The sequence below is a fragment of the Aedes aegypti genome, chromosome 2, assembly GCF_002204515.2.
Source record: "Aedes aegypti strain LVP_AGWG chromosome 2, AaegL5.0 Primary Assembly, whole genome shotgun sequence".
Lineage (NCBI taxonomy): Eukaryota > Metazoa > Arthropoda > Insecta > Diptera > Culicidae > Aedes > Aedes aegypti.
The window spans coordinates 11,971,133-11,992,436 of NC_035108.1; the positions used below are offsets into that span (position 1 = coordinate 11,971,133).

The 21,304-nt window shown below is 36.1% G+C and overlaps 1 long non-coding RNA gene across 1 annotated transcript; it reads right to left on the reverse strand.

Moving 5' to 3' along the window:
• Nucleotides 1–8,978: 8,978 nt before the first annotated feature.
• LOC110675111 lies at nucleotides 8,979–9,404 on the reverse strand. Its single transcript, XR_002499289.1, has 2 exons — nucleotides 9,239–9,404; nucleotides 8,979–9,166 (listed from the first exon to the last, which is right to left on the reverse strand). It is a non-coding gene; the product is annotated as an uncharacterized LOC110675111 (long non-coding RNA).
• Nucleotides 9,405–21,304: the final 11,900 nt, after the last annotated feature.

The window sequence follows — 21,304 nt, forward strand, 5'->3', positions numbered from 1 at the left end:
TAAATTCGGTTTTTCATCTACACATATATATTTACTTCATGCATTCTGATTTCCAATCAAATCTACCCAAGTTAAAATGTCGGGAGCACTGATGTGCTTTGGACTTCTTCTTATTTACTTACGATCTGAATCATTATTATTCTCATTCATTTTATAAATGATACAGAGACCTTCTCAATAAAATAAGTTTACGACTAAAGGATTCTTTAGGAGTTTGAGATATTTTCAAAGCAATGAATTTTGTATAACGAATAAGTCAAAGATTTCGATATTACTATTTAGGCTAATGAATTACTATTTAGGCTAATGAATTTTCTGATATGTTCGAGACCACTTGGGAGGCCCATAAGGGGAAAATATTTAAAGCACAAACACAACAAATAAAAAACAAAAAAGTTAATATTACAATTTTAATTTTTATTATTCTCTTTTGAACAGTGATATAAAAGTAGTGTTACGCTCTTCATGTTCAAGGTTGTCCGCGGGGTCGTTTTTCCATGGGTTTCATTGGCATTGAAAACGTTCATATCCTGATAGGGTTAACCAAAACCATTTATTGTTTCCCTTTTTATTTTATTTTTTTTATTTTTCAAAGGTGTGGCGATTTTTAATTTTTCAAAGATGTAACGATTGTTTAAAACTATGTTGTGAAGTGTTTCGATGATTTCTCGACGGGTTATACTGAACAATCCCCAATGACTTCTCCATGAAACCTATTAAAAAGTTTCGAAATTCCTTCAGCCATTAAATATTTTTAAAACATCTAAATATACTTACCAAAAATTATTCGAACTTATTCTTGGGTGATCTTAACTTATTCATTAGGATATTTATTTTAACATTTTAGATTCAGAAATGGAATAGTGAAAAGTGAAAAATGAAAAAGTGATTTGTTTGATTTGTGTCCTCAGTACTGTTGGTTTTTGGCCGCCCGAAGTTCACCGAACCATCCGGAAGTGACATGCAGCACATAAATTTAGAGAATCAATCCGGTGAGTTTGTTCCAGTATGATACTTTTTCTTTTGTGAGCCTTCCGGATCGTTTTTGTTCGCGTCGTGGAACTTCTGATCGTTTCTTGAACGGAAAATGTTATTTTCGGAGTTTGATAATTATGTTCAGATTGCGCATTCTGTCCGGGCGGGTGTAACGCAACTAACAATCGGTTGTGGATGCTTTTTAACTGTTCGATGACCCTGGAGGGATCGATCCTGCTTTTCGTATAATTTTGAGCAGAAAAACCGACTGTGTCCTAGGGTGTTTAGTTCGAACGCGCTTCCTTTCGTTTTTCGATTATCTAAAAATACAGTACCACCCAGTACAGTTTTTCAATGAGCACAGTACAGTTTTTCAATAGGCGTGATTTTTTTTTTTTTTTTTTACGTGTATCGTTACACAATCCGATGACCCTGGAGGGATCGGTTTTGCTTTTTACTGGTTGTTGAGCAAAAATATTACTGCACAATCGACAAGCATTTCGCGAAATACTATTTATACTATAAATAAGCTATTGTTTTCTCTTTTGATTGCCGGCATTCAAAAGATTAATTTGAAAACGCTTAAACAACAAATATTTATGGTCTATCGCCAGCTTTCTAGGCGAATCCTGACAATATACCTTCCCCAACCTCCAACTCCGTAGCACTTATGAGGGTGTCGCTGAGTCGGTGGCCTCTCATTAAGTAAGTGCTACATCAACATTTCCTTCCCCTATCCCAAGTTACGGTAAAGATGGGCGTGGCCGGGAATAGCGATATTCATGCTTTTAGTATTCTTGTTTATGATTTGAACAAGGTATACTCCCCTGCCTTGTTCTTGAAAGTAGTCAGGATGAGATTATTAAAAAGAAACATGAATGTTGCTAGTATCCAATCTACGAAGTATACCGTAACTACGCTAACGCTAAGGATATTTATTTTAACATTTTACTGGTAATCTATATGAAATTATACCATGGACTTCACCAACATTTTTATTAAACATATCCAGAGATTCCTTCAAGATTTTGTTAAAAAAAAAAACAAAAAATTACTTCCAAGGAATTCCTTCAGATTTTTTGCAGAAATTCTAGCTGGATTTCTTCAGAATCAATATAAGCAATAAATCCAAGAAAATTTATCCAGCACTTTCATTTAGAAGCTCTACAGAATCTTCTCATTATTGACACCTAAAATTAATTTTAATTTTTGAAATTGCTTCGGAAATAGAACCACTATAATATAGCTAGCAATAATCCATGTTGACGTTGAAAAAATTGTCACGGAGATTCCTAAAAAATTCTACCCGGTTTTTTCCAGGATTTTCAAGAATTTCTTCAGGAATCTTTCTAGGAATTTATCAAGGCTTCAACCGATAATTCCACTGAGGAGACCTCTGAGTACTTCCCCATGAAAACCACTGAAAGACGTACCCTTGGCCATTGAACTTCGTGATTTTCCAAGTATGTATTCCTTTAACAATAACCTCAAGGAATCTTTCACAAATTGTTTGACTAATTTCAAGCATACACCTTGAAATTTATCTGAGGTTTTTTTATCTTAGAAATTTGTAAGAATTCCTCAGATAGTTGGAAATCCTTTTGGATTCAACCTTCTTGGATTCATTCATTACTAAAATGAGCTCTTCAAGTGATAAATGCATTTTTTTTTCCCCAGAAACTCCTAAGGTGTTCTAGAAGTTTTTCACGAATTCTCCTAAATATTCTTGCAAGATTTCCTCTGAAATTTCTTTTACAAGGAGGTTTAAAAAAATACAAGAGTTTAAAGAACTTCGCCAGAGTTCCAGAAAAAATATTTCTACTAGTTTTTTCTTAGGTATATTCCAAAATGTTCTCTATGCATATCTCTATGAGTTTCACTGAAAATTTCTCATGCAAACATTTTATCTTGATCTGCATTAAAATCATAACAAATAATTTTTCAGTGATTTGCGCAATACTAGAATCTCAGTAAGTATACTATTAAATACCGTACAATATACAGAAATTTCTTCAAGAATACCTTCAAAGATCCTGTTAAACAGATACGTATAGAAATTTCTGTAGCAATTGCTTCATATATATTTTTTGATTCCTAATGACGTAGTTACTCAAAAATTACTTCCTGGGTGTATTTTTACCGGCTTAATATTTTCTGACCTTTTAATCACGAAAGTTTCGTCCAAATGGTATGTTTTCAAAAAATGTTTAAGGTACGTGTGAGTTCGTTAATAAAAGGCATAATTTGCAAACCTCTATTTGAGGGGCCCCCAAACCTACCTCCGCACCGGGCCCACAAAACTCTAGCTACGCCACTGCTTCTACTTTGATCAGGTGCATCTTAAGGCCCTGTATGACATCAATCGAAATTTACGAAACGCCCTATAATAATTAATCTTGTCTCATGTAGATCATCTTGATGCCCCGTATGACATCAATTACACATTCTTAGCAATATCAACGCCCTGAAATAATTTGACTTTATCCTACGTATATCAGGTACATTTCAAACCTCTGTAGGACATTAATTGAAAATTCCAAGCTTTATCAACATCCTGCAGTAGTTTAACATTAGTCCACATAGATGAATTGTCTCTTAACGCCCTGTAAAAAAAATCAATCAAATTTTATAATCTGTATCAACGCCCTGGAGTGATTATACCTTGTTTCACGTAGATCAGCTGCGTCTTAACGCCCTGAAGAAAACCAATCAAATTGTGTTTACTTTATGACTTTAACTAATGTATATCAAGTGAAGAAGAGTGTTTGATCCTTTAATTGCGTCGTATGCTCTTGCGGGAACGAGTGACGCAATCAGGATCAATGGTGATTAACGTATTGTATATTCTGATCAATTTATTTAATATTTTGATTACTTCTTTCTGTTTGAAATGTGTGTTATATATTGTTTTATAATATCTTTATTTTATTCTATTTTTTGCAGTTTCCCGAATGCCATTTTTCCGTTTTTCCGAGAAGTAATGCAGTTCATAAAGGTGCGAGAATAGTCCTCAGTTACAGGATGGTGGACTAGAAAGAACGATTAGCAATCATTGTTGGTCATTTTTGACCTTTTTCCAAATATGATGAGGACGGTGAAACTCGAAAGAACCTCCAACCAAGTAAAGAAGGGTGTATACTAGGGTTCACTACTCTGAAATGTATGAAGTTCTGATAATTTTGAATACCAAAAACTTTTTGGGAAAACGAGGTATTCGGAGAATAGACTTTCAGCGGACTGGCGTTCGAGTAAACGACATTTGGGGAACCAATATTCAGGGCAAAGTAGCACAATCCCTTAAGGGGGCAGGATCCGTCATTGATTTCGGAATTTTCAAAAGCAATTTTTTTCGTTCAAAATCAAGAAAATTTACAGGAAAATGTGTTCACTGTATTCTATTCTCCAACCGAAACACACTGAACACATTTCCATCGAAGAATTTTCTTTTTTGATCAGAAAAACTGCTTTTGAAGTACCTATTGATTGATGACGATGATAACGATGACGGAGCGTTGAACGTTAAGTAAATGATTATTTCAATATTATTGAAGAAATTTCTGGTTCAATTATTTCGATAGATCTCTCGATAAAAGCAAGCGATCATTAAGGGGCCCAAAACCACGGTTCATATAAATTGAAAAAAAAAAAAAAAAAATGTATGGACAAAAAACACGATGATTGGGATGCGAATGGGTTCGTAAAGCTCTAAAATTAAACAATGTGGTTTATTCATAGCCCTGAATTGTTTTGTAGAAACTCAGGGGATCTTTTTGATCCACTTGAAAGTCAATGAACGAATTGTTGAAAAAAAAGTAGTATTTATCCATTTTTTCCGGACTATCGCCCCATCGTCACAAATAAATGTTTAATTCGCTCCCTGGTATATAAATTACATTTTTCGTACGGAAAGCAAAATTATGTTGAAATTTTGACGCACACTTCAGCATGCGTGAAACAATATCGATCGAATTATTTCAAGCAAATCTAGAGCTTCGATGAAATATGTTAAAGTTTGAAGCTGAAAAAATCTTCATTTCATATGTACAGTAGATAGTGAACTTCCAAGACGGTGCTTGTTCAGCTCTTAGTTCAGTTCACAAAGCGTTGGAGTTTCATATTATTTATTGAACCTCTTACCTGAGGAATAATTTGATAATTTATAATAAATTCAAATGATCCATAAACTTGAACACTTCTTTTGAATTTGAGTACCTTTTATAAAATAGACACATGTAAAGAAGTCGTTGTACGAAATTTTTCAGCTGAATAATGTTTAAGTCATTACATTATCTCTTTGTCCCTTATTGAAATGGAACACAAACAAACAGAAACAAAAATGCATATTGATTTTCGTTTGTTAGGATTGTATATTGAAGTATTTGTGATATTCGTAATTTTTATATATTAAAATGTTGCAACTGATTCAGCTTCCGTTTCAGGATTTCAGTTGATGATCTGTATAGACTAAAAGTCGAAAATAGCAACACAATCTCCATCACATTCGATCCCTATAAATTCGAATTGTTGTCATATTTCTAATAAGACGACATCATAACGCCTGGGAGTAGAAGCGCCCTCTTGGCTGCAGCAACGCTCCCTCAAAAAGGGACGACTAAGAAGCTCAAATTTTACGACGACAGGGCTGGATTTCAGTATTGTGCAACTTAATCGATTGACACGGTTCCAAGTTATACAGCGGCAGCTTCAAGATTTTTGGAAACGGTGGCGTCGCGAATATTTGACACAACTTCAGGCCCGATCACAACTTTGACAGCTAGCAGTAAATGTGCAAGTTGTAATTGTTGAATCTAATCAACTACCTGAACCATGGAAGATGGGTCGTATTCTGGAATTACACCCGGGTGACGATGGAGTCTCTCGAGTAATAACAGTGAGAACAGGAAATTTGTAACGACCGTTAGCCAAATTATGTCCGATGTAAACTCAGGATGATTAAGGATGTGTTCAGTAGATTCCGTCTAATGCATCAAGAGAAGCTTCTCTATTTTCAGCAGTTTCCCGACCACTTCAGGGTAGGTGAGGATGTCCGCGAGCTACATGAGTTCCTAGTAGGCATACTCGCCGTATGAGGAACTCCGAGTGCGATGGGTTCGAAACTACGCAACTCTTGTTACTATTGACCGTGGTAGTTAACCGGTTCACAACGACTCGGACACTCGATAACCTACCACGACTACATCTCGGACGGTCATCGATGGTCATCTGGAGCAGAAAGTAGCAGATAGCAGACAGTTGGTGCAGAATCGTCGTCGCGATGAAACGCAAGGGGCGAACCCTTGCCCGATTTAAATTTGTTCAGACGCAAGTCGAGTCTAGTACACGACACTGAAGACGACCTTACAGTTGAGGTCGAAATACGCGTATCTGTCAAAGGATACAAACTCTAGTGGAATTAAATGGTATAGTACTAAATTCGGTTTTTCATCTACTTATAGATATTCTACTAGACAGCACGAAGATTTATTATCAAGAATAAATAGTTCGGTATTGTAATAAATTCATTATGATGTTTTAAAGTAATAAAGTGTTTTCCGTAAAACTCGCGACGAAATAAGGTCAACGGATGACAAGGATTTACGTAGGAATGGGATCGCGAATGTCCAGGAATTCGGATTTGGATTGGAGCACGGAAAAGGAAGGTAAGTTCTGGTGAAGGGCGAGTGGAGGTCACAATCAGTTTTGGTCAGACCCCCCCCCCCTCCAAACCCGAAAAATCATAAGGATTGTCAAGTATATTTTTGATATTCAACACTACTCATTAAGGGGATTCACTTAACAGCGTAAACCACTGCGTAAGTCATACAAAATTGATTATTTAAACATTTCATATACTGTCAATGAAACGTTTCAGAATCTTGAAATCCAATGGTTAATCAATCAAAGAGCGCCTTGATTTATCTGACAAATGGTAATGAGAAAACTCCAAACAAACAATCATTTTCCTTTTTTTTTTCTTATGAACGGTTGCGGAAAATTGCTGAGAATTAAAGGAAGGACATTAAAAAACTGGGGCAGATAATGATAACCAATAGGGAAAGCTAAGTAATTTTGAAATGTGCATAGCGCATTACCATGTGGGGTATTCGTTGTCTATAAAGTGTCCATTAACTTTGGTCTAGAGTTTTATTAACGTAGTTCAACCGTGAACGTGTAACCTCCGTGAATAAGTGTATGGAACGAGGTTTGGTTTTACAATTGTCTAAGAAGTTAGGTTAGGTTGACACGTCAAATAGCGTTTGAAGGCGAAATGCTGCAGATCCCAACAGATTACAACCAAAGAAACATTAGAGTTTGAGTTTCAGTTTTTTCAGCTGTAATATGCTTGAGAGTGACTTTTTTAACTCTCAATCCATAAAAATGTTTGTTTGGATGAGTGAAAATATCCGATGATCCGGAGCTAGCTGCAAGTACCCTTCGAATCATTTCTGAAGGTGCATTTGGTCAAACAATACTGCACATCCAACTTGGTCGTTTCTGGTAAAATTTTGGTGAGCCAACAGTTAATTATTCAAACTCCTCCAGTTTGACAAATAGGCGGGACGATGAGTGCTTGTATTTTAATGATTAGAATTTCCAAAATGAACCTTAAAAGAGAAATCTAAAACATTTTATTGGGTCAGAACAACAACTTTCCAATCGATTGGTTGACGTTCTCAGCGGATAACTAGATCATTAATCTCACATTTGACATTTGAAAAGGAATATTTCATGCGAAATGTTTCATTGCAAAAGATACGCAGAATTACGTTTTACGCAGCTTTAAGTGAATACCCCTATTATATAACTACAGAGCAGTGACTTAGTTTGAATCGTGTTAACACTGGAATGTCAGTGGTTTTCTCAGTTATATTCTTCTTAGTTGTGCTTTTTCAATGTTTAAGCTTTTCAGGAAATTCAATAGAAACAAAATTATTTGCGGAATCATTACTACAACAAGCTTAAAAATAATCAAATTTTCTAGTCTACAAAGACGTTGTGTCAAAAGTTTGTAAAACCTTCAGATATATTCAAATTTATTGGTGCAGCATCCGGACTATCAAAATTGTTATAGCTGAATGTTGCCTAATTTTATGACCTTTAGAGCACACGAATTCCTTGCTTTTTAAAGATTTCTTTAACTGTCGGTGGAAGCTTTTCGACCCAGTCTTCAAAGATCATCTTTCTACTCTGAGATTTAAACAAGCATGCTTTGAACTCATCCCAATTTGCAGGATCGTTTTGAATCCTGATTTATTTCGATCCCAGTGAGCGGGATTAGATCTGGGATTAAATCCCAGGATGAAATCCTCAATGAATTGTCATTCTCTTTCAGCAAACGGTGGTGTATAAAAGTTAGATGTTTTGATGTATTTTTTTTTTTGCCACTTAAGGTTTTTAATGAAGAAAAATATTCTCCTACGTACTCCCTCCCCAGCAATTCTAGCTTATTTCGGATAGGAATAGATAATCTGAGATTATTCCTCATAGCAGAAGACCAATGTTGAAAAAGATCAAATGTAGTAATCAAAAGTGAAAGTGAAAAATGAACTTCCCAGCTATCCTTTGTATCAACATGCCATTATTGAGAGTTTTGCATGGAAATTCAAATGACCACTTGTCAAGGAAAATTTGATCAAAAATGACAAATATCTGCTGTCTGGAGAGATTGATCCTAACAGTACATTTAAATTGCGCACGCCGGAATTTTTTTTTTTCATTTTTTGTGTTTGTTCTCATCCATTTCACGGCTTTCAAACTTCAATCTCCTTGTAGTTAATTTTATTTTTTGCAGAATAACAAACTTCATATGGCACACATGGTATTCCAAACAACCATCTCCTGTAAACTGTTATTTAAACGAAAAACAATTCCTCTATGTTTTAGTTTCTAGAACAAGCCTAAAATTCAATTAAAAAGATTTGTAACAAATAGATTAAAATAGGGCCAACGCGCTGAGAGGGAAGTTGATGAAATCATTATGTACAAATAAAAACTATTTCAACTTAAATTTCCATATTTTTATTTTACTTTTATAATAGTTGCATTCGTTAATAAATTCACTAATATCCGAGAACTGGTGAAGTTCAATTCCTTTTTACTTCGAGTATATTCTTCATATAATAGGGGATTCCAACTGTACTGCCAGTCCGAATGTTAAGCTTCATAGGCTTCAGTTTAATAGTTTTGAACACTGTAAAAGAGGAATTGACGTGAGTTTTTGAATCGCTGCAACCATGAATATGGCAGATATAAAATACTTCACCCACAAACTAATGCCATTGGACAGTCACGGAGTAGCAGCTACGGTAATAATGGAAGAAATTGAGCATAATAACTATCAGAATCCTGCGAGAAGAAATACAAACTTTTTCAAGCGGATCAAAACTGTGTGTCCTGTCAAAAATATTCTTCACTCATGTTCGGTTATTATCAAGGTTAACTTGATTTATTTTAATAATTCTTATCAATCAAGGATCGAATCCTCTCGCACAAGACGCATGATTCAATGCATGCCTGGATTGGAATATATTGAGCGCACGTAATCGATCTTGATCTCTGGTTTTTGAATCTCAGTAGCTCTTGGAGTGAGATTTTTTGAAGACTGATTTCGACCTCATTACGAGTTTGGACAATTTTTAGATTTTATTGGTGGGGAACATGAATAAAAATTATATAAAAAATCTATTTTCTGGGTGATTCATGAAAATAAGATGTCATCTAAATATTGTTGGGAATGTTGTTGTGACTCGGATTTGTAAATATAGATGCATTAGCTTTTCACTACAATAGTAAATCGATAAGATTACAAAGTAACCCAGAAACAATATTTAGTGATCTATTGAAAAATTTAAGGTCATATCACATATTTGGTCATAAAATCTTTACAATAAAAGCAGAAGCCATTTTTTACCTTTAGGCTCGTTTTTCTTGATTACCAATTCGGTAAGATGTGACAAGTAGTCTTCTTCCTGCATTTGGGTTTCGCAATGTTGATCTACTGTCGACCTACAACAACAATAATAACAATGATTTCTTTATCAAATTTTTGCACTTCAGTATTATTCTCAAAGTAATTCACATTGTTTAAAAACTCGAAAACATATTTAAGGAACAACACAGAGGAAGATTTGCTGATGCTAATTTAATGTTATTAAAATATAATATGTTTTATGTTATGCTGGTTGATGGGCGACATTTCTCAGATGTCATTGATGTCAGGACCTTCCGAGGCCCTAATATCGACTCGGATCATTATCTCGTTGTAGCTAAAATTCGGGCGCGGTTATCCAGCGTCACGAGTTCCGCAACACACAGAACGCTACGCTTCAATATACAACGCTTGTCGACTGATGGGATAGCTGCGCAGTACCGTCAGCAACTAGACGAGAAGTTGGGAAGAATCAACGTTGCTGGAGACGTCGACAGCCTGTGGGACCCTATCCACGAAGCTGTGACAACAACGGCGTGGGAAGTTATCGGCACTGGTCAACGACGAAGACGGAACGACTGGTTCGATGAAGAGTGCCAGAGGGTGACAGACATGAAGAATGTCGCCAGAAGCCGTATGCTTGTGGCCGGTACCCGACAGAACAGAGAGCCGAAGAAAAGCAAATCCACCGCAGAAATAAAAGGCAGCACGAAGAAAGTGTGGTAGCTGACGCACAAGAAAGCATGAACCGGAATGATATGCGGAGATTTTATGCAATGGTCAATGGTGCGCGGCACAATACCGTACCAGTGCCCGCCATGTGCAATGATCGAGAAGGGAATTTGCTGACCGATAAAACGGCAGTGGCTGCCAGGTGGAAGGAGCACTTTCAGCAATTGTTGAACGGTGAGAATGGAAATGTAGCGAGGAACAGGATGAACATAGATGATGACGATCAAGCTGTGGACCCCCTGACCATAGGAGAGGTTGAAAAGGCTATCAGCGAGCTGAAGAACTGTAAGGCTGCTGGGAAGGACGAGATCCCGGTCGAGCTTCTCAAGCACGGAAGCGAGCAGCTTTGCCAGTCGATCCACCGAATACTTCTGAAGGTATGGGAGGACGAAGAATTGCCCACCGGCTGGTTGGATGGCCTCATCCGCCCTATCTACAAGAAAGGGCACAGACTGGAGTGTGCCAATTACAGAGGAATAACCCTGCTGAATTTTGCGTACAAAATTCTGTCGCGCATCCTGTTTAACAGACTGAGACCGCTCGAGGAGTCCTTCGTCGGCGAATACCAAGCTGGTTTTCGTGAGGGCCGTTCGACAACGGACCAGATGTTTAGCTTGCGAATGATCCTAGACAAATTCCGGGAGTATAACTTGCAGACTTACCATCTGTTTATTGATTTCAAGGCGACGTACGACTCATTGAAAAGAAATGAGCTTTGGCAGATAATGTCTGAAAATGGTTTTCCGGCGAAACTAATTAGGCTGATACGTGCTACGCTGGATGGTTCGAAATCAAATGTTCGGATCGCAGACGAGGTGTCAACCTCGTTCGTGACGTTAGACGGATTGAAGCAAGGAGACGCACTTTCGAATTTACTGTTCAACATTGCACTCGAGGGTGATATTAGGAGATCTGGCGTGCAAAGGAATGGCACTATTATCACAAGGTCGCACATGCTTCTTGGCTTTGCGGACGATATAGACCTGATTGGAATCGATCGCAGGTCAGTGGAAGAGGCCTTCGTGCCTCTGAAGAGGGAGACAGCGAGGATAGGCCTGACCATCAATTCTACCAAGATGAAGTACATGGTTGCAGGTAGAGATAGAGTCAGGCATGGTGGTGTAGGTGCAGAGGTAGTGTTTGATGGGGATGTGTTTGAAGTTGTTGAAGAATTTGTTTACCTTGGAACACTTGTGACATGTGACAACACCGTTTCCCGCGAAGTGAAAAGACGTGTTGCGGCTGCGAATAGGGCCTTTTACGGACTACGTATCCAGCTTAGGTCCCGCAGCTTGCAAACCAAAACAAAATTCGCCCTGTATAAAACATTGATTCTTCCGGTTGCTCTCTTCGGTCACGAAGCGTGGACGTTGAAAGAGTCAGACCGGAAAGCTCTCGGTGTTTTCGAGCGTAAAGTGCTGCGAACAATTCTCGGTGGGAAACTCGAAAATGGTGTGTGGCGCAGACGCAAGAATCACGAGTGTACAAAGATGCGAATACTTAAACATACTTAAATTCTTCAACTAGATTTTTTTATAGAAAATATATTATATTATATAGCCCCCCTGTTGTAAATTACAGAAAACACCACAATAAACGCCTAAATGTATGTATTTTTTCTATAAATTAGCAACTCACTCGCAAAAAGAACGTGTTTTTTCTCTGAAAATGATTATTTATCCTCAATGCAAATTACTGGAACTGGATTCACCTAACATATCTGGAATGTATAAAACAGTCCTTTGTTTGGAGAAGAATCCTTGAACAGTTTATCAAACATTTCATTAAAAATCTATTTTTACATGTTATAATTATCTTGAATGTCAAAACGAATTTCAAAACATCGAGAGCAGATATTAGGTAATGCGACATAACAGAAATGGTGACAATTGAAATCGGATCATAGCTTTCTTGACAGTCTATACATGTGGGTACGGGAATGATCAACTTCTCCCCACTGATCAACTACACTCCGAATTACGGTACTTGGACTGGAGAAAATCATTTATTATATTTTTTATCTTTTCAGGTGACTTATAGTCACTTGAGAGACATTTCAAGACGACTGAACAAACGTTCATGTTTGTCATCATAATTAAAAAACTGTACTTCAAGATGTTTGAGAAGAAGTTCGTGATAATTATAAGTATCTGGCAAAACGCGACAGTTTCCTTTTTTTGCGATTTGGAAGCAAACCTTGATTCTCCTAATGCAGCTCAACATTTAATGCTTATTCCTCCAAATTCGGAAAAACTGACCACGATAGGCGGCACTTTTTGTTTCCTCACTTGAATCGAAGAGACTGGCCAAGAGGCTGCTTGGATTTGGTGTTCGGAAAAATTGTCTAAAGTATCGAACTGATTGCCCATTTCGATGCAATTATCAACATTAATCACATTTCACGCTTGCAAGAAAGCGCGCATTCCGGAAAAACGACCTTTTTTCCATTTTGACACGTTCAGTGACAGTTTTAAATCCCGCTTTTTTGGGAGGAAGTTGTGAATTCAGAGATCCATCCTTCCTTTTGTATGTGGTTGCCCTTCTAAGAAGTTCTTTCCCGAGACGGTGTCACCGCTAGCTTTCATTAACGGGTCCAACGAAATATCGAAGGCACGGGTCCAAACAAGGATCGTAAAGAGATCAATAGCAGAAAAATAGTACTGAGGGAGGAGTAATGTTTTTGTAGCACTGAGAAGTACTGTTTAATTGCTTTAGGTAGTTTTAAAAACTTCCAAGAGCAGAGAGAATTTGTGTACGTACAGCACGTCTTTCGTTTAATAAGAAAGTTCTTGGAATTTTAACGCGAAATTTCCATTTCTGGCCCATAGTGCGACCGACCAAAAGACCGATCTCAGCCGGAGGAGATTCACACAAAAGTGAATGGATTTGACACTGTTGCAAAACCACAATTTGTTTTCAGACCAGACCACGCTGCGGAGGATGCTCCAAGTTTGCCTAAGTTTGCTCTAAGAAAGTGCGGTCACAAATGCATCGAACGGGTGGCTGGATATCCATTTGAATGAACTTGTTGCGAACTGGAGAACTGGTGAGTTTAATTAAGTTAAAAAATCAGACTATCATTACAGCAGTACGATATATTATTAGGATAATTAATTCTGTTTTGACATGGAACAGAGCACAAGTTATAATTTGCTGTTGTTTTTCTGCCCGGAACAACTTTTTATGTTTCTGAATTGAGGTTCATTGCATGTTTTATGAATTGTGTTCACTGTGAAAGAGATATACAATGCTTTTCCACCTCTCTTCGACAATGAACAGTGGAAGGTGTTTGGCTGGCACTTCACGCGAAAAACTCCATTACGATTTTCAGAATATGCCACCTGTTGTATGAATACTTTCGCACCTTGGGCTCTTGTGTTATGTTTGTCGGAATCTTTTGATATTTGTCGTCTGCAGGATGCTATCCTGGTCGTTTATTCACCTGATGCAAATACTAACAACATTTTTGGTGTATTAGAATAGTGCAATTTCAAAAACAGATCACAACTGTTTGTTTAAAATTTTTATCATTTTATTCCAAACACAATTTGCGTTATATTTTCCGTTTGGAATGTATCCTAAACAAACATGTAAAACACATCCATCCATACCACAAAAACTAATTTTCACCATCATCGCAGTTTGGTGGAAAACAATTTCCTCGCACGCCCGGTCCTCTACATTTCGGCGTAATGCAAAGACCAATCATCCGCATATTTTCCCATTTATCTAATTCTGCGGGCCATTCGGACAGGAGCGAAAAAAAGGCGTCTAAGCGCAAACAAATTTTCACCACCGCCACGTTTGTTATTAATAGAAAAGCGTCAGCCAGTAACTGGACAATGCCAAAACCAACAAACAGCGCCATCAAGCGGCGCATTTCCCACGCAAAAACAAATAAACAACGACACGTCCCGAGAGCACTCTAATTGTCACACGCGCGTTTTATAATTCGCGAATTGAAACCGATGTCCAAATAATTTATGTTTATGTTTAATAACAAATAATCACGTGTTCATTTGGTTGACGGCTTTGCATTACGCCGGCCTTTTCATCTCTCTTCTGTGGTGTTTCCGTTTGGTACCTTGATAAAAATATTATTAAAAGAGGTTCTATTGTAACAATACTAAATTTCTAATGAGTAATAGGTTAACATCATTCGATTTGTTTTTCCAATGAACATTCACAATTGTATATTATTATTCACATTATGTGTATAGTAATATACAATTGAATTATGTTTGTATTTACACCCAGTAATAAAATGTTCGAAAGAAATAGGAAATATAGTAGAATTTATTTATATAAAAATGCAATTGTTTATGTTCATTTCAAACAGTGAAACAATAAACCTTACTGAAGCATTCAATAATAAATAAATTACAGACTCTATTGTACACTATAAGTTCTAAAGTGTATGAATAAGTTAAACTTTTAAATTAATTATGAATTATTATTCGGGTAGTTTTCCCCTGGTTCTCATTATGCAGTATCACGCTGAAGATGATAAACTCACTCATAACAAAACAAACTAACGGAAGAAGCTTCTGATAGATAAATTGCCTAAAAATATCATACCCCCACCTTGATTACTAACCTCTGAATTTCAATGTCACGTATTTTTTTATGCTGGCCTAAGCGAAAACTAATTCAACCAACCAACCAACCGTGACGAATGCTTCGAGAACAGAACAGAACACCCACTGCCCTCTGCGAACGTGTGACAAATATTCTGGCACACAAAATGTGCGACAGAAAAAAAGTGCAAACGCTAGCAAAACTATAATCATATTATTTTCACTCACTCTACATTAATTATGCAAAATTTAATTCGTTTTCAGATTTATTATTGCACAGATGCAATGACGGAGACAGGATTGCGTTTCGAAATCACATGCATGTTGCTAGAGCTAGGCCATGGCAAACGCGAAAACCCGGACAAGATACCGGTCAGCAATGATTCTATTTCGTTTGACACCTTTGGGGGACGCATATGATAGTTTCAATCACTTTTCGGGTCAAGCTAGAGAGTTTATCTTAAAGCACTCAAAACGGTTTCATTTTCAAACTAGAAACACGTCAAATCATAAACATTAGGGTTTAGCCAATGGAATGTATGGTAAAAAATTTGCCATCGAATTTCAAAAAATGGTAGTGCTCAAAACTTTTGTTTCCTCGAAAAAAGTTCCCATGCAAAATTTGAGCTCAATCGGCCTTCGTTCGTCTCCCAAGGGAGGGGGGGTGGTACATGAAATTACCGAAATCAAAATTTTTTTTTATGCCATATATCTTAGAAATGCATGAAACGAGATCTGGTGTTATTTCGAATTTTTTTTTTTAAATCGACCTTTTGGGACTTAGTAAATTTTTGAGTTGGGGGAGTGAATTGAATTTGAAATGAACGATTTGAATTCAATTGCTGAGAAATTCAAGGCAATAGTATTGAAACATATCCTATATCATTGTTGGCCACTGAAAGCATATTATATGTGATATTTCATTAGGGTGGTTCATTTTCTTTCCATTAGGGTGGTCCTTTTTGTTGAAAAATTCAAAAAAAAAATAGAACAAAATGAATTTTAATTGAATATTGAAGACAATAGTATTGGAACATCTCTCACATTATCGTAAGCCATTTTCTACATTTAATATGTGGTGTTTTATTAGGATGGTTCACTTATTTTCCATAAGGGTGGGCCTTTCTGTCGAAAAATCATAATTTGAATGGGATATTAAAAACAATAGTATTTTACCACCTCCTTCATCATCGTTGGCCATTTTCTTCATTAGATTCGTGATATTTCATTGGGAAGCCTCACTTATATTCAATTACGGTGGTCCTTTAAAAAAAATGTGAATTTAAATGGAATAGTAAATACAAGGGTAATTAAACATCTCCTATGTCATCGTGGGCCACTGTTAACATATAATATGTGATATTTCATTAGGGCTATTGTCCTCAGTTTTGCATAAGGGTGATCATTTAATTTGTAAATTAAAAAAAAAAATATTCTCAACAGATCTAACAAATCAACTTTGTATAGTTTTGAATCATGATTCTTTATTGGCATGCAACTCTTCGTTAAGATATTTTCATTAAGGTTTTCTTTTGAATAATTAAAATAATACGTTTCAATACCAATAATCAGTGAATTCAGTGAAGCACAACTCTAACTGCCATAATCAAAATACAGATAAAAAAGGAATGAAATAATTTTTGACGTATTCAAATTATGACAATAATGGGCGACGATGAAGGGCAACAAAAGTGTTTAGTTTATTTTATTTTATTTTCAAAAGAGATTCTCAGTCTTGGGCTCCTTCATTCCCGAAACAAAAATACGTTGCCTTCTGATTGCTATAGTACACGCGATTCGGTTGTGACAACCTAGGCAATTCCAGTTTTAACAATCAGTTCTCGTTTATTCTTCAAAGATGTAGCTAAAAGCTCCTGCTTTTTCTACCTACATAGAATATAAGTTATACCTAAAGTGAAGAAAATCAAATCGGTAGATTTTTGTCTAAACCTAAGCGTGTTCAAAATAGAAGCTTTAAATAAATTGTATTTCAGTGGTGAATAAGAAAAGCAATTCGTGTGTCAAAAAAATTTATCAAGGCGTGTGCAAGCGGAAACTATCTCATGTAGTGATTTTGAGGACGAAGCTAATCTACAGGCAACAGAAGAGACTAATCCGCCAACTAGTGACCAGAGAGAAGCAAGTCTACAGCAAAAGAAAACATTGACTGGTAGTGATTTTGAGTCCTCATCTCAAACCCAGAGTGAGTCCTTTACTTCGATCGGTACTATCGGCGAAGATTTGCAGATACCAGGTAAGTGTGAATTGAATACATTGCAAATATGTTTTAAAATGTTTTTCATGGATTCTAATATTTTTGATTTTTATATTTTCTTCTAGGTCCTTCAAAATCACCTTCAACTCCTAAAAAACGTTATTACTGTCGATGTGACTGCTGCTTTGGACCGCTGCAAAGTGAGTGATCGAAATGCGGTATTTATAATTTCATCTATAGCGAAATCTTTGGGGCACGACGTTTCAACATTTATTGTTGAACAAGTCCATTAGATATTCAAGAAAAAAAATTCGTGAGCAAAAGCACCATGAGCTGAAAACAACATTTAAGCCACAGGTTAACTTAACAGTTCACTGGGATTCAAACCTGCTTCCTAGTATATTCTCGTCTAAAGCCATCCCCAAAACTGAACGATTGGCTATAGTTGTATCTGATGATGGCATCCGTAAGTAGTTAGCTGTTCCCCCCATCCAAAATCAACCGGAATAGAACAAGCAGTAGCAGTTTATAATGCAGCTGTCGATTTTATTATTGATAATTTCTAAAATATAACGTTCGTTTTTTAGGGTTATGTTTACATCATTTGATTCCACTGCATCAAACACTGGTCGAAAGAAAGGAGCGTGTCAACATCTAAACAATATGTTTAAAAGACAGCTTAATGGACTTCCCTGTAGACATCACATACACGAGCTGTTAGTTGGCAAGGCATTCAAGGTACTGCAATTTGAAACAGCACAATCTCCAAATGTTGAGATCTTTAAGCGGTTTCAGATGGAATGGCACCGCTTAGAAAAGAGTTCATATCATTCTGGTTTGAATGATGCGTTCGTTAAATCATTAATGACAGACAACGAGAGGGTGATTCTATTAGAATTTTTCGAGCGACAACTAATAGAACATCATCACCGCGAAGACTATCGTGAAGTTATTCAGCTTACGATTATATTTTTGGGTGGAAAAATTAATGAAAATTTTAAAATAAGAGCTCCTGGTGCTTTCCATAATGCAAGATGGATGGCTAAAATTATGTATTCTTTTAAAATGTTCCTCTACCGATACACTTTTGCGTTACCTAAGGCAACTTAATATTGATTAGCACGATTCAATGTATTCATTGTGAAAGTATATATAAGAAACTGGTTTCTTTCTTCGTGTGCTGCAATGTCTGCAAACAATGACCTCAATTTGTTAAAATCGCTTAGAATTTACGAGGCTGTTGAGAAAGAAGTTGCCGAAGCAGCACATAAAGGGTTCTTGAATCATCTGCAGTATTTGGATAGCAATCTCATCGGATTGTGTTTGTTTGACGAAAATTTGGATGTAGCATATAAAAAAAAGAATTATGGAACCCTTACATACATCAGGTAAATACTTTGTTTAATTTGTTGTACCGAGATTATTATTTTCCAACAATATTTTGATTTTCAGATACCCAAAAAATTGTACCGGCTAAATCCATAATCGAATCAAACGACGTTTCAACACTCGAGCTACACTCGTTTGTACAAGGAGTTCAGGATACTAAAAAAATATTCCATGCTCTAGAGATTCCGGAACCCTTGTTAGAAACTGATATTACGCAGTGGAATTGCAAAAAAGAATATGAAGATACCAAAAGACGTATTCAAAGTTTGTAAGTGGTAAATGACAATGCGGAACGAGGTATTGCATTAATTATAACATATAATTCGAAATTGTCAACCGATGAAAATCAGAAACAGTTCATTTTGCAATTAGTCGAAGAACATCGAAAAATGTATAAAAGTCCAAACAAATCAGAAGTAATTTAGGAAATATATGCGATGTAATGTACCAAAAACAACCAACATGATATTTTTTAATATCACAATTCCTTTCCTCTCCCTTTCGTTGCTTACCTCATTGCTACTACAACCATTGCAAAATCTAACAGTTCCCCATCTCATGGGCCCCGGGGTTGCAGTTCAGAGCCTTCTTACCAATCACTCTGATTTTTTTTTATCTGAGCTTGCACAGATGGTGCAAAACTGAATTGGAAAGGTCACTGAAGCTCAATGCTTGATCTCTGAGATGAGTGCATCTGAAATCACGAAGTAGCAAGCGGATTTTGTATGAGACGAGGACTCCGAACTGGTTCAGTTTAGTGAAGTGTTGCATTCCGAATGGAAATCACGCAAAACTTTTCAAAAGGACCTTTCTAACAATGAGAGGCTTTCAAGAAAACTCTTTTGTTGTTAACTAAAATTATTGAAAATATTATGTAGTAGTCCACACCATCATCTTTCGGTCTGTAGATATTAAGGTTGAAATTTTTAAAATGGCACCATAATTAAGGAAAGTGGACGAGACTTTTGCGAGATATCATGGTTTCAAATTATACGAAAAATGATGCACCCTAACGGAAAATGAGAGTAACTCCCTAATGAAATATGTTAACAGTATCCTACGATGATGTCGCATATCAAATGGAACTAAAGGCGCATCAATTCAGAGGAATTTAAAGCCTCTCTAAACAAAAATGAAGACAATGGCCTACGATTATAAAAGAGGTGTCAAAATACTATTGTGCTAAAAAAAAGGATCAAATTAAAAATTTCTTGATTTTTTTTTTAATTTTCGGCAAACACCAATGGAAAATAACACTGTTCGACAAAAAAAATTTTTTGGATGGATCAGGGACGCGTTTATATGGGTCTTAAAGTGCAAGAAAAGTATAGAAAGAGGCCGTTTTCAAATGATTTGCAGCACCCCTGGATTATTTTTTGATAAAGCTTGAAAATTTGGCATTTTTAATCACAAAAAGTGTAATAAGCAAAATATCAATATCTTTTTAAATTCAATTATACAACCATTGAATTTGTCAAATCAATATTTTTTAGCACTGGATGACTTCAGGGAAACGTGCATCATTTCAGAAGAATATTGGCATCTATTTTGTATATGAATTCGGAATGTTAACGATCATTAAGCAAGTACGTTAGGATGTGCACCATATAAATACTACTTTTTTTCTATTTCACACATCTGGTTCATTATATAATAATTATTATAGGTTCAAGAAGACGCTTGATAAGGATTTTATTCTTTGCTTCATTAGATAAAGCAATGAGCAATGCAATCCAGTAACATTTGATTTCAACAATGATACGACGACTACGGCAAATTTATGTGTCTGTTATATTTATATGGGCTGGTTGGTCCAATAAACTCTCAGCAGAAATACAAAATTGATATAGGTTGGACACTGACATGCAAGTGGACTTACATGCGCTAGCTGGTTTATCAGGAGACGATGTCTGTAAAAAAATGTGATAACATTGTTATTTGCGATTTCTAAATATTTCGATAGGTTCTCATTACAAATAGTTTACTTATCGTGAGATTAATTTTCATCAGAATATCCCTACAAAAATTACAGAATAACAGAAAATAGCAATAAATAATTTAGTAATCAACATTGTCACATTTTTTTTGCGAAAGCCGCTCATGCAGGCATGAGCTCTTTATGATTCAGTTTGTGCACAATTCTGATCATTTGTGAAAACTGATTTAGTGGTAACATGCCTGCTTCTTACTTGTAAGATGAAACAATTTCTGGTTAAACCATTTCCGATATTTTTTTATTTTTCGGTTCTGAATTTCACATGTTTTTCGGCAATTTTAATCAAACATACAAACATTTTGAGATTTAGAATAAATTTCACAAAAAATTGTGATATAATCTAAATGAGTAAAACACTTTTTTATATGTCTTCCTGTTTAAAGAAAGAAAAACAGGCATTACGTGAAGTTTCGCAAAATTGTTTATCGTAAATGTATTGATAAATTATTTCTTCACTTAATCGAAAGCATTTCTACTCTTTTAGAGGATGT